This window comes from Malania oleifera, chromosome 3 (genome assembly GCF_029873635.1).
Source record: "Malania oleifera isolate guangnan ecotype guangnan chromosome 3, ASM2987363v1, whole genome shotgun sequence".
In the NCBI taxonomy this organism is placed as follows: Eukaryota; Viridiplantae; Streptophyta; class Magnoliopsida; order Santalales; family Ximeniaceae; genus Malania; species Malania oleifera.
Genome location: NC_080419.1, coordinates 46,213,408 through 46,225,635, shown reverse-complemented (window position 1 = coordinate 46,225,635; position 12,228 = coordinate 46,213,408). Strand labels below are relative to the sequence as shown.

At 37.9% G+C, this 12,228-nt stretch overlaps 1 non-coding gene across 1 annotated transcript; it reads left to right on the top strand.

Annotated features, from left to right (window-relative positions):
- The first annotated feature begins 796 nt into the window (after positions 1-796).
- Positions 797-902, top strand: LOC131152496 (small nucleolar RNA R71). The gene has a single exon (XR_009135995.1). It is a non-coding gene; the product is annotated as a small nucleolar RNA R71 (small nucleolar RNA).
- Positions 903-12,228: the final 11,326 nt, after the last annotated feature.

The window sequence follows — 12,228 nt, the reverse complement described above, 5'->3', positions numbered from 1 at the left end:
CCTCGTCTCTCTGACTCAATGTAACAACTAGTTGCCCCAAGGTGGCTTCTAGCTTCGTGATGGATTGGGAGTTAAAGTGAAGGAGTTGCCAATCCACTAGGAAATCAACCTCAATATTCTTAAGGGTTCTTAGCATCGTCTCTTGAAATGTATCGCACTTGGGCTACAGGGGAGACAGTTGTTGAACAATTGAAGATCTGGGGGCTGGATCAGAATGACTTAGGAAGTTTTGGCATTGGTATGAGGGCAAAGCATTAGGGGCTTGTGGAGGTCTTTGGGATTGAAAACATGAAGCTTATAGCCTCCAAGAGAAGTTGGGATGTTGTTTCCACCTAGGGTTGTAGGTATTCGAATAAGGGTCATTGGACGGCTTATCGTATCAACTGTGGTTGTCCTTTACTTCCTTCTGCACAAGCTCAGGCTGGGAGTGCACGTAGAGGAAATTATAACATGTATGGGAAGGGTTGAAGCAAATTGCACAAACCTCTACACACACTATTGTCTGCGTCCAAAGGACAAGCATTGATCTAAATTTTTAGATATGACATGCAAGGTAGGGGCTAGGTCTTGGCTTGTGGCCAACTCGTAAACTTCCTTAGGTTTAGAGGTTGATGGATTGGGTAGTCTACGAGTGGCAGCTATGTGCTGCTAAGAATTTTCAGCCAAATTTTTAAAGAGAATCTAGGCCTCGTTCTCGTGTGTTGTGAGGAAAGTACCTTCACACAATGCATCAATCATGGACCCATCTCTCTTAACTAACCCTTTGAAAAAAGTTTGGACTAATTGCCACTTAGGAACCTGATGATGTGGGAATTTACGGAGTAGGTCCCTAAAGTGCTCCCAGGTCTCAAAGAAAAGTTCCCCATCCATTTGTGTGAAAATTGTGATTGCCCTCCGCAGCTAGTTAGTCTTCCCTATTGGGAAGTACTTTTTTAGAAATTCACACTGCATGGTGGCCCAGTTGGGCACTAAGTTTGGCTCTAAGGATGTCAACCTATATTTGGCCTTATCCTTCAGAGAGAATGGAAAGAGCCTGAGATGAAGGGTGAAATCACTAAAATTAGGTATGCGGATGGTGGAGTAAATCTCCAAGAACTCCTAGATGTGGATAAGGATTTTCAGTGGAATTCCCATAAAAGTTGGGCACCATCGAGATGATTGAAGTCTTAATTTCAAATTGTGCCGCCTGAACATCCGGGAGCCGGATGCAGGATAGCGATATGTATGCGTTAGGTACAAAGTAGTCCCTAAGAAACCAAAGGGGTTGCTCTCTTACCATAGGTAGGTAGGGAGCGTAGGGTTTCGGGATTTGTTCAGCGGGAATCGATGGGTTATTTTTCGGCCATGGCTTTCGGTTCAGATGACTTAGCCTTCTCTGGAATAGAAATAGGTTTCCTAAGGGACATACGGGATTTTTCAGTCTCAAGATCTATGGGAATTATCTCAGGTTCTAAAGAATGCAGACTAAACACACACACTTAAAAGCACAAAGATACAGACTTCAAAAACAGTAACAAAAAATAAAGAAAATAAATATAACAAAGAAAGTGAAAATAAAAGGAGAGCAAATCAAAAGAAAAAGGAAAAATTCTCTAAAGCAGAAGTTGGCTTATAACCGTAGCCAAGTCCTTGGCAACGGCGCCAACATTTGGTAGGCCTGCCAAGGCTTGGATCATTAACTACCAAAAATAATATTTATAACCTAACTATCCCAAGTTCAGTAGAAAGTGGGTAAGTCGGGTATTGATTTATGGAGACTTAAAGCGCAGTTATCAAACCATTTCCAAATTAGTTTATTATAGCCTGGTTATACAAAAGAAGTAAAAGGTGGTTTTTTTCAATGGGTGGAATCTAACCAACTACTGGAAAGTAATTAAATGAAAGCAAGTAAATCTATATTAACCCTACTCCTACAAAGTAGTGTTTAGACATGAGTATAGTTGAGGATGTTGTTCTACTTACTCCAAGTTCAGTGAGTTTACTGTACTAAACTAACTAGAACCTGGCTAAATAATCCAAGGAGCCGTTCAAGGGCATAGAGTAGCAAGGGTGCACCAGTCATCCGGAGCATGGTCAGGAACTAGAGTATACTCTATGTCAATGATCACAAGAACCTCTATGGGAGACTATAACCTAATACATGTACCTGACCGAAGCAATAGAGGTGCTAATCTTGTTACTAAACATCATCACAATCTAAACCATAAATGAAAGCAGTAAAGGAAATCTATAAATGAAAGCATGCAAAAAGATCATCACTTTGCATTCATTACGTTTGTCACTAATGCAAAGAAGTACAAAAGAAGACCATGTAATATACACTGGAAGACACACGAACGCCGCCATTTGTCACAGGTCGTCGGACACTTTATGCACAACCCAAAAATCTACATTACTCCTAATCTAACTTGGTTCTCAATGACATCTTAGTCTGTCACTAACCTAAGAAAGACCAAAAAGGAACCCAGAGCATGTGTTCATAGTGAATACTTATAGGCTCTAGGGTTTACAAGATTTGTTTTACAAGTTAGGAAAGTTTGCACCAAATCTCGCGCAAAAGATTGTCGCTGTTGGCCAAGTCACCCCTCTGTCATTCTTGTGTGCGCCTTGGTCGAGACTCGCGGGAAGTCAGGGATTTGAATCTTCAATGTCTTCGACTTCGTTGTGCCTTAGGGTCCAGCTGGTCAAGTTGATGGTCAAGACTTGTAGGATCTCGATCTTTAGGAAATCTCAAGAACTCGACATGGTCGCCCTTGAAGGTCTCTTGGTCGAGCGATTCATCGAGACTCTCGGTATTTCTACTCTCAGTATTTCGACGTGGTCTCCTTGGATGGTCACTTGTTCGGGCAGTTGGTTGAACTTACAACATTCTGATCTTAGTTTGAACCTTCGAGTTTGCAGTGGAAGACTAAGTCGCCCTTATGTGTTGCTGGTCGCGTCACATGGCAAGCATCATCTTCTTAACCCTTTATGATCTGAAGCTTCCGAAGCTAACACTATATATATTGTCAATATGTGCGAACTAAGAATTTGATACCTCAACAGGATGGTGACCCTAAAATTATTTTTGTAGGGTGTTTAATTGTGTTTAGATTATATGCAACGACCACTAACCTTTTTGTTGAAGATTTTAGAAGTTTTGACTTTCCAAGTTGGTATACTTCTATATATAGATTGATTGTAAATATGTTTCCTAGATTAAAGATATGCTCTAATGGCTGAGAGACTTGTAGTTCTAAACTTTAGCATTCCAATTATGTATAGTGGCTATTTATGGCCACAATATTGTAAAGAAAAGCACAAATGAATAATACCAAATTTTGACTTGGTATCAGAGCCTCCCAAAAAACTCCATCAAAACATAAGCCTCCCATACTACTCTGAACAATCATTGCAGCAAACAACTACCACCATATGGCTCCCAAATCCTCTACTCTTGACCCCAGTAATTCATATCAAATCCGAAAATTCTAACTTCCATATCAAAGTTGTCCTCATAGAAGTTAACTATGATGTATGGCCCCAAATATTAACGATGCAAATCGTAGGATGTGAGAAGCTTGAATATATTATGGGTAAAACTTATCCACCAAAGGAAACTAATGCTACCTATGCAAAGTGGTATGCATAGAATCAAAAGGTCAAAGGCTGGCTGCTGACCTCGATGTCACTGAAGATAATGAAGGGTTATCTGCATCTATGTACTACAAGGGAAATCTAGAGTGCTCTTGCCAAAGCATTTTTTGATGGATCAAATGAGACACAACTCATTGCACTAAATCAACGTGCCTTCACCACCAAACAAACTCGTCGACCTTTGTCAACTTATTACTTTGAGCTTGTCAAAATTTTCCAAAAATTAGATTATTGTGATAAAGTTATCATGAAGGATCTTGATGATATTGTCACCTATAAGAAATTTGTTGCACAGTTGAGAGTGCACATCTTTCTTTGTGGCCTGGATGCAGAATTCAAAGAAATTAGAGGTGAGGTTCTTCGGAAGGACCCCTCGATGGACCTCAACGACACCTATGCCTATGTATGTCGAGATGTTGTACATCGAGCTACCTTAAACTCTAAACCCGATAATCCTGATTCTTCTGCTCTAATGGCTCGACGTGCTAAGCCCCAGCCTCGACAATCCGCTCAAAAGACTGATTCTGACCAAGCATGATCTCAAAAGGGCAGCTATGAGATAGGTGCTACCAAACTCGAACATTTGTGCACTTACTGTGGTGAGACAGGCCATACAAAGGCATGGTGTTATGACTTAATTGGCTATCCAGAGTGGTGGGATCCAACAAAGGCACCGCGCAAGCGCAATCCGAAGCCAAAAAACCAAGCCTCTTTTACAGTGACCAAACCTTCCAATGATGTTCCAGAAGCCTCCTCCTTGATTGCTACTTCAAGTAACATTGGTAAGGTTTTCCATACTTCGACATCAAGTAGTAGTAGTAGTAGTAGTAGTAGTAGTAGTAGTACGTGGATAATTGTTTTTGGTGCTACGAATCACATGACTTTTAACAGTTAGCATGTTCAGTCTATGAAATAGTCCACCACACATATAGTCTCTACCACAAATGGAAATCCCTCACCTGTGATTGGATAATGTTCAATTCCTCTCTCACATAATTTGAATCTTGATTCTATTTTAGTTGCATCTTCCTTCAACCATAATTTATTGTTTGTTGCTTAAATAACCAATGTGTTGTATTGTGTTGTGATTTTCTGGCCTAACCTTTGTGCTTTTAAGGACATTCGAACTTGGAATACAATTGGTTGTGGTACTAGAAGGGGGAAGTCGTACCATCTGGATCTAAAACCTACTAGCTCACATCAGCTGGCTTAAGCTCTTTCAGCGGATCAGATCGACAAGTCTTCTGAAATTTGGTTGTGACACAGGCGCTTGGGTCATGCATTTTTTGGATATTTAAAAAATTTGTTCCTAAAGTTTTTCTTAGTTAAATACTTCATATTTCAAATGTGATATTTGTGAACTCGCAAAAAGTCTCCGTGTATCATTCCCAATGACCAAGAATAAAAGTCCAGTATCTTTTATGTTGATCCACTCTAATGCATAGGGGCCGGCCAAGAAACCTTCCTTGAATGGTTCTCGTTGGTTTGTCTCATTTATTGATGATCACAATCGTGTGGCTTGGGTTTGCTTGATGAAATAAAAGAAAGAAGTTAGCTCCTTATTTCGAAAATTTCATAAGATGATCGCCACTCAATACCAATCTCACATACAAGTTCTTTGCATTGATAATGGTGGAGAATTTATTAATCAAGACTTAAAAAGTACTTACAGGAACAAAACATATCTCACCAGAAGACTTGCCCTTCTTCCCCTCAGCAAAATGGGGTTGCGGAGCGCAAGAATCGCCATCTACTTGAAGTTGTACGAGCCTTTTTGTTTGGAGCTCAAATTCCCACCAGTTACTAGGGTGAAGTCCTTAGTGTTGTGGCTTACCTCATTAACCGTGTACCCTCCAGCTCGCTAAATTTTCAGACTCCCTTTGAAATCCTTCATTCAACAATAAATGCTCCTACTGCACTGAATTTATCACTTAGAATTTTCAGGTGTGTGGCATTTGTGCATCTTCCTAAGCCATTGTGTGATAAGTTGGAACCATGAACCCTACATTGTGTCTTTGTTGGCTTTCTCTCACTTCAGAAAGGCTACCGCTGCTATCATCCCCCATCATGGAAAATGTATGTCACCCCTAATGTTGTCTTTCATGAAAATGACATGTACTATACTGTTCCCGAGTCTTTAATTTAAGGGGAGAGATGAAATGAATTCGAAAATCTAAATCTAAATCCTTATTTAGACCATTTGGATACAAGTGATGAATTTTTGGATAAAAGTGGTGAGTGTCCAGAGGAGGCAACCGCGTTGCATGAGCAACCTGTTCTTGACCAACCGAATGTTTGCTTGAATGGGGAAAATAATCAGAATCAGATGGAAGCAACTCCACTTCAAGTACCGTCTAACCAAATGTCTTCTGAGGTCAAATCCTTTTCCGAACCAAAGGTACAACCCTAGGTACATTCTGAATCTCAATTCTTTCAAAAAGTACTACCTAATCAAGCCACTAGAGGTATACCTTTAGTTAACTATGAACCTGTTCTTAGTTCCAATCCTAAGTATCCTATGAGCAACTATGTATCCTACCATAGACTATCAAAGGAAAGTGAGTCATTTTCAAATCAATTATTTATTGTATCTATTCCTACTAACATGTAGGAAGCTCTGGGAGATCCTAGGTGGAAGGAAGCTATGAATAAGGAAATAAAGTCACTTCAAAAGAACTCAACTTTTAAGTTGTTGAGCTGCTTGAAGGGAAACCTTTTGGATGTAGGTGCATTTTCACAGTCAAATACAAGGCAAGATGGAACCATTGAACAATTCAAAGCTAGACTAGTCTCCAAGGGGTACACTCAAACTTATGGAATTGACTACATGGAGACATTCGCACCAGTAGCAAAAATCAATATTGTCCATATTCTTATATCCTTGGTCGTGAATCTTGACTGGCCATTGCACCAATTTGATGTGAAGAATGTGTTTTTGCATGGAGATCTTCAAGAAGAAGTATACATGGAGTTGCCCCCCAAATGTAATATGCAATTAGAAGGTAGAAAACAAGTCTGCAGATTAAAAAAGGCCCTTTACAGTCTGAAGCAATCTCCGAGAGCATGGTTTGTAAGGTTTATAAAGTTAATGAAAGCTTTTGGATACAAACAAAGTAACTCATAACATACTTTGTTTGTGAAGCATAATAAAGGAATGATTACTTGTCACATTGTGTATGTTGACGATATGATAGTAACAGGGAATGATTCAGAAGAAAGGAGCGCATAGCAAAACCACCTAGCTTGAGAAATTGAGAAAAAGAACCTTGGTCCATTGAAATACTTACTTGGTATTGAAGTTTCAAGATCAAAGGAAGGTATCTTTCTATCTCAACGAAAATATGCCTTAGATTTACTAAGTGAGACTAGTACGACAACATGTAGTCCTGTTAGCACTCCTATGGAAGAAAATTTGAAGCTAGGCATATATCCGGATCAAGTTCCGACAAACAAGGAAAGATATCAAAGATTAGTTGGGAGACTGATGTATCTTACACATACGCGGCCTAACTTGTCATATGCACTAAGTTTCGTGAACCAATTCATGCATTCTCCAAGCGAAGAATATATGAATGCAGTTACCCGCATTTTGTGCAACTTGAAGTCATCTCCAGGAGAAGGCATTATGTTTAAAAAGGGGAATAATCTGGATTTCAAAGGATACACTAATGCAGATTAGGATGGATCAATCAAAGATAAGCAGTGTACATCAAGATATTTCACATTTGTAGGAGGAAATCTGGTCACTTGGCGAAGCAATAAGCAAGTTGTAGTTGCTCTATCTAGTGCTGAATTTGAGTTTAAAGGAATGGCTAAGGCGGTATATGAATTATTATGGATCCATAATTTATTAGAAGATCTGAATATTAAGTGTGATAGCCCACTGAAGCTATATTGTGATAATAAGGCAGCTTGTGATATTGCCCACAACCCAATTCAACACAATCGAACCAAACATATGGAAGTTGATAGGCATTTCATCAAGGAGAAACTAGAAGCAAAAATCACTAAAACACCTCATGTCTTGTCTCAAGAAAAACTTGCTGACCTACTCACCAAGGTCGTATCAAGTCGAGTATTTCATGTTGGTCTCACCAAATTAGGAATAAGTGACATCTAAGCACCAACTTGAGGGGGAGTGTTGAAGATTCTAGAAGTTTTGACTTTCCAAGTTAGTATACTTCCGTATATAGATTGATTGTAAATATGTTTCCTAGATTAGAGATATGCTCTAATGGCTGAAAGATTTGTAGTCCTAAACTTTAGCATTCCAATTATGTATTGTGGCTATTTATGCCCACAATATTGTAAAGCAAAGCACAAATGAATAACACCAAGTTTTGACTCTTTTACTTACTTAGGTGTGGTTTAGTTCACTCAATTACCACCAACTAATTGATCTCTAATCCAACCTAGGGTCAAAGACTTAATAGTTATGGTCTACATAATTAAAGTCTGGTTTAAGAGCACAAGTATGTGAGAGAAAGGTACTAGCACCCCCAACATCCTCATCCTATGAATAGTACTAATTAGCCTAAGATTACTTTTGAAATTAACTCATGAAAAATTCGATTCTTTCCTTTTTTAAGTTTTATTGGTCTTTTAAATATTGAGCAATCCCACACAAAACAAAAATTTTCCTCACTTCAAGATCTTTGAAGGCATGCACAAGACATAGCCTTAATGTCAATTGTTGAATTTTTTTTTAACATATGAGGGTGTTTAGTGAGATACTGCTCATCCATTAGGTGTTGGGTAGATCCACACAAGACAAAATTACTCTCACCTCAAGATCCTCGAAGGCATGCACAAGACATAACCTTAAGATCCATCTTTAGATCGGTTAAAATGCTTTAAGGTTAAGTAAGATATAATGTATGAAAATAAATTATACAACAAAGAAACATCAATCAATTCAAAAAAGAAAAGGTAAGTCAAGATGTCAAAATAAGTGACAGTCCCACAATCAAAGAAATCAAAGTTACCTAAAATAAGACATACAAAGAAAGATAAGATTATAAGCTCTAAAATATGTTGGGAATAAAGAACAAATTCCCGAAACCTGTGAGAAACAAAATAGAGGAAAAATAACGCCAAAGAAAATCAATCTCACGCACAAGACAATATTTACGTGGCTCGGCAATTTTGCCTACGTCCACGGAGTTGCAGGGATTTCAATATTATCAGGAAGAAAACACAGAGAGTGCGGCGATACAATACTCTCCCTCTCGCTCTCTCATAGGTACAACCACACCAACCCTAATCACCCGAAAGCAATGCTTATGGCCCAAGCCTTCGCTTCATGGACTAAGTCTTAGGATAGAAACCTCTAATTAAGTAAAGGTCGGGTCGTCGTCCAAATTAAAACACAACTAGGCTCCACAAAAGCCCAAAAAAATAAGGAAGTACAATCGTAGGCAACACTTATCTAATCTAGAGAAGGAAACTAAGCAAATTCAAACACTAATTTTCTATTTAAAATATTCCATATTTCTAATCTAAAATAAAAAATAAAAAGAACCGAAACAATTATTGGTATTAATTACTGCATGTTGCTATGATTATTGTACATATTCATATAAATAATCAAGAAAATTATGTCCCCATAAAGGCACCATATATGGTAGTTAAATCTTGAACTTTTATGTTGTAGGTTTTGAGTTTTTGAATCCTTGAAAGAGTAGGAAGAGGTATATGGTGAGGGAAGCTCCTTATAAACCCTCAAGTAAAAGGTTTAAAAAAACCTTCAACTCCCATAGATTTGGGACTAAAAACCAATATATATAGCGCTCAGAACCCCCTTTTACTCGTCCGTTAAATTAACAAGTCAAGCTCAAATTGTGTTTCAAACTTGATTTCAAATTTTCCTAACACATCCATCAAATTAGTAACAAGCAAGTACAATTGTGTTTCAATCTTGAATTTGAATTCAAATTTGAAATCAAATTTAAATATCAAGTATATGCTCTATCATAGATAAAAACAAAAAAAATAAAAAAATAAAAAAGAAAGAAAGAAAGAAAATAAACCCAAGCCTATTCGAATTCGAAGGTCCAAAATAAACCATAGCCCAAAGGCACATAAAGAGAGAATGATCAATAAAAGCTCTAGTACCATTCTAAGCCCTTTTGAAGAAAGAAATCTAACGTGTAGGCAGCTTTCCTCATAATAGTTCACAAAAGAAGGGGTTGATTCTCATCAACTTTAATTGATTGCCTAACCTGAATCTAATATTCCATATGTACAAAAGAACTCTTGATTTTTCAATTTTCCTTATTTTTAAATTTTTTTTTTATAAATGAAAAACCCTAATCTACCACAAAAGAAAAACGTAGACACTCCACAAAGCTTATAAAGCACATTATAAATTTTCAGAATTGCACTTTTATGATTTTTTATCATTTTTATCATTTTTTATGAAAAAAATTGAAAATAATCTAAAAGTTTACTACTAATAGAAATTAGGTAAAACCCTAGACAAACAAACACAAATTGAAAATTTTTTCTTTTTTTTTTTTTTTTTTTTTTGCTATTTTTATATTTTTATAGAAATATATGTGTTGCGATATGGATCGTATAATGAAGATACACAGCGGAATAAATAACAATAAGTGAATGTAAACAACACACACAACCAGAACAAGATCAACACAAAGATTTACGTGGTTCAGCAAAGCCTACATCCACGGAAGTAATGGCACACAAATTTTACTAAGGAAATCAAAATTGTTGTGTGTATACCCAACTGATTGCTAATTCCAATTTTCAGATTTCAATCAATTGTAAGCAAGCCACCATAATAATCTGAATTTGTCCAAGCATCAACCACAATTACACCTAAACTTAAACCTGTTTATTTTGATGCGTGTGTGTGCTAAGCCTGATCAAGAAAAATATACGTTCACCAATCCAATATTCAACAAAGCAAAAACATACCACAAGCACAATCCATAAGAACACATTTACATGGTTCGGCCCTAAAATTGGCCTACATCCACGGCAGAAACTCACTTCCAGAGACACTATATTAAATAGGTGGAAATAAATATAAGTACACACAAATTTACCCTTTCTTGTCTTACTGATCTCCTCTGAAAATCAGCCTAAGAATAATCCAAGAAACCCTCTCTTTGCACCTGCAAAGAACCCTAGATTTATCCCTATTCCTCCCTGATTTCCCTATAAGAAATCCTCCCAAGAAACCAAATCTGAGCTTACCTTGCCTTACTCTTGCGCGTGCCTCTGCTGAAGGTTGGAGATCCCCCCAATGTAGAACCTCAGCTGCAGATCCCCAGCGCCGACCGCCCTCCTGCCGTCTCCTTCTCTCCCGTGTACAGGCGAAGGATCTCTCTCGGCTGCAGGTGCTCTCTCTCGGGTCACAAGTGTCTCTCACGTGGCTGGTGGAGGAAGACCTCCTTCTGCACTCGAGTGCGACTGCCCTCTAAAGCTACAAACAGAATGTGAAGTCCAGAAGCCCCTCTCCTGTACTGAAGTTGCCCAGCGAAAATCCAATCCCCCGCCCCTCAGCTGTTTGTCTTTTTATTTACAATTAATGAAGGCCAATTACATCCATGCCCCTCCACTAACAAAAAAAAAAAATACATACAGCCACTGGATCTCCCATAGATGGATGGCTTGGATTTGTTTCAAGCCTTGACACTCCAACAATTCTCCACCTTGGCAAGCTTGTAACCTTTGCACCTCCTTAACATCTCCGATTGCGGTTCCTGCAAAACAGACACTAGAAACTTCCAAAGTTAACCAAGTTCGAACAATATTCAAACTTGGATTTAGGTACTGCTTTAGTCATCATATCCAAGGATTATCCTCCATTGGAATTTTTCTTACTTCTATTTCTCCACTAGAAATAATATCTCTCACAAAATGCAGCCTAACATCTATATGTTTGGACCTGTCATGATAAACATGATTCCTAGCCAAATAAATAGTGCTTTGATTGTCACAATAAATTGTAACGGCTCCACTATACATTCCTAACTCTAGGCATAGTCCTTTTATCCATATAGCCTCCTTAAAGGCTTCATTCATGGCAATATATTTAGCCTCTGTGGTAGACAAGGCTACCACCGATTGCATGTGAGATTTCCAACTAATAGCACTACCTAAAAAACAAAAGACCATACCAGACAAAGACTTCCTGGTATCTAGATTTCCAGCATAGTCAGAATCTACATATCCTTTTAATCCTATTTCACAATGCATATCCTTTTTACCAAATATTAATCCTTGCTGTTTTGTTCCAAACAAGTATTGAAAAATTTGTTTCAAAACATGCCAATGTGGTTTTCCAGGTTTGCTCATAAATCTACTCACTTGACTTACAGCATAAGATAGATCAGGTCTAGAACATACCATAGCATACATTACACTACCAACCATACTAGCATAAGGTATTCTATTCATAAATAGTGACTCATCTTCAGTTTCAGGACACTATTTGCTAGACAACTTAACATGCTGTGCAACAGGAATAGAAGTAGATTTAACATGACTCATTCCAAATCTTTTTAATACCTTATAATTATAAGACTTTTGAGACAAGTAGAGAAGCTTTTTATTCATTTCTCTAGT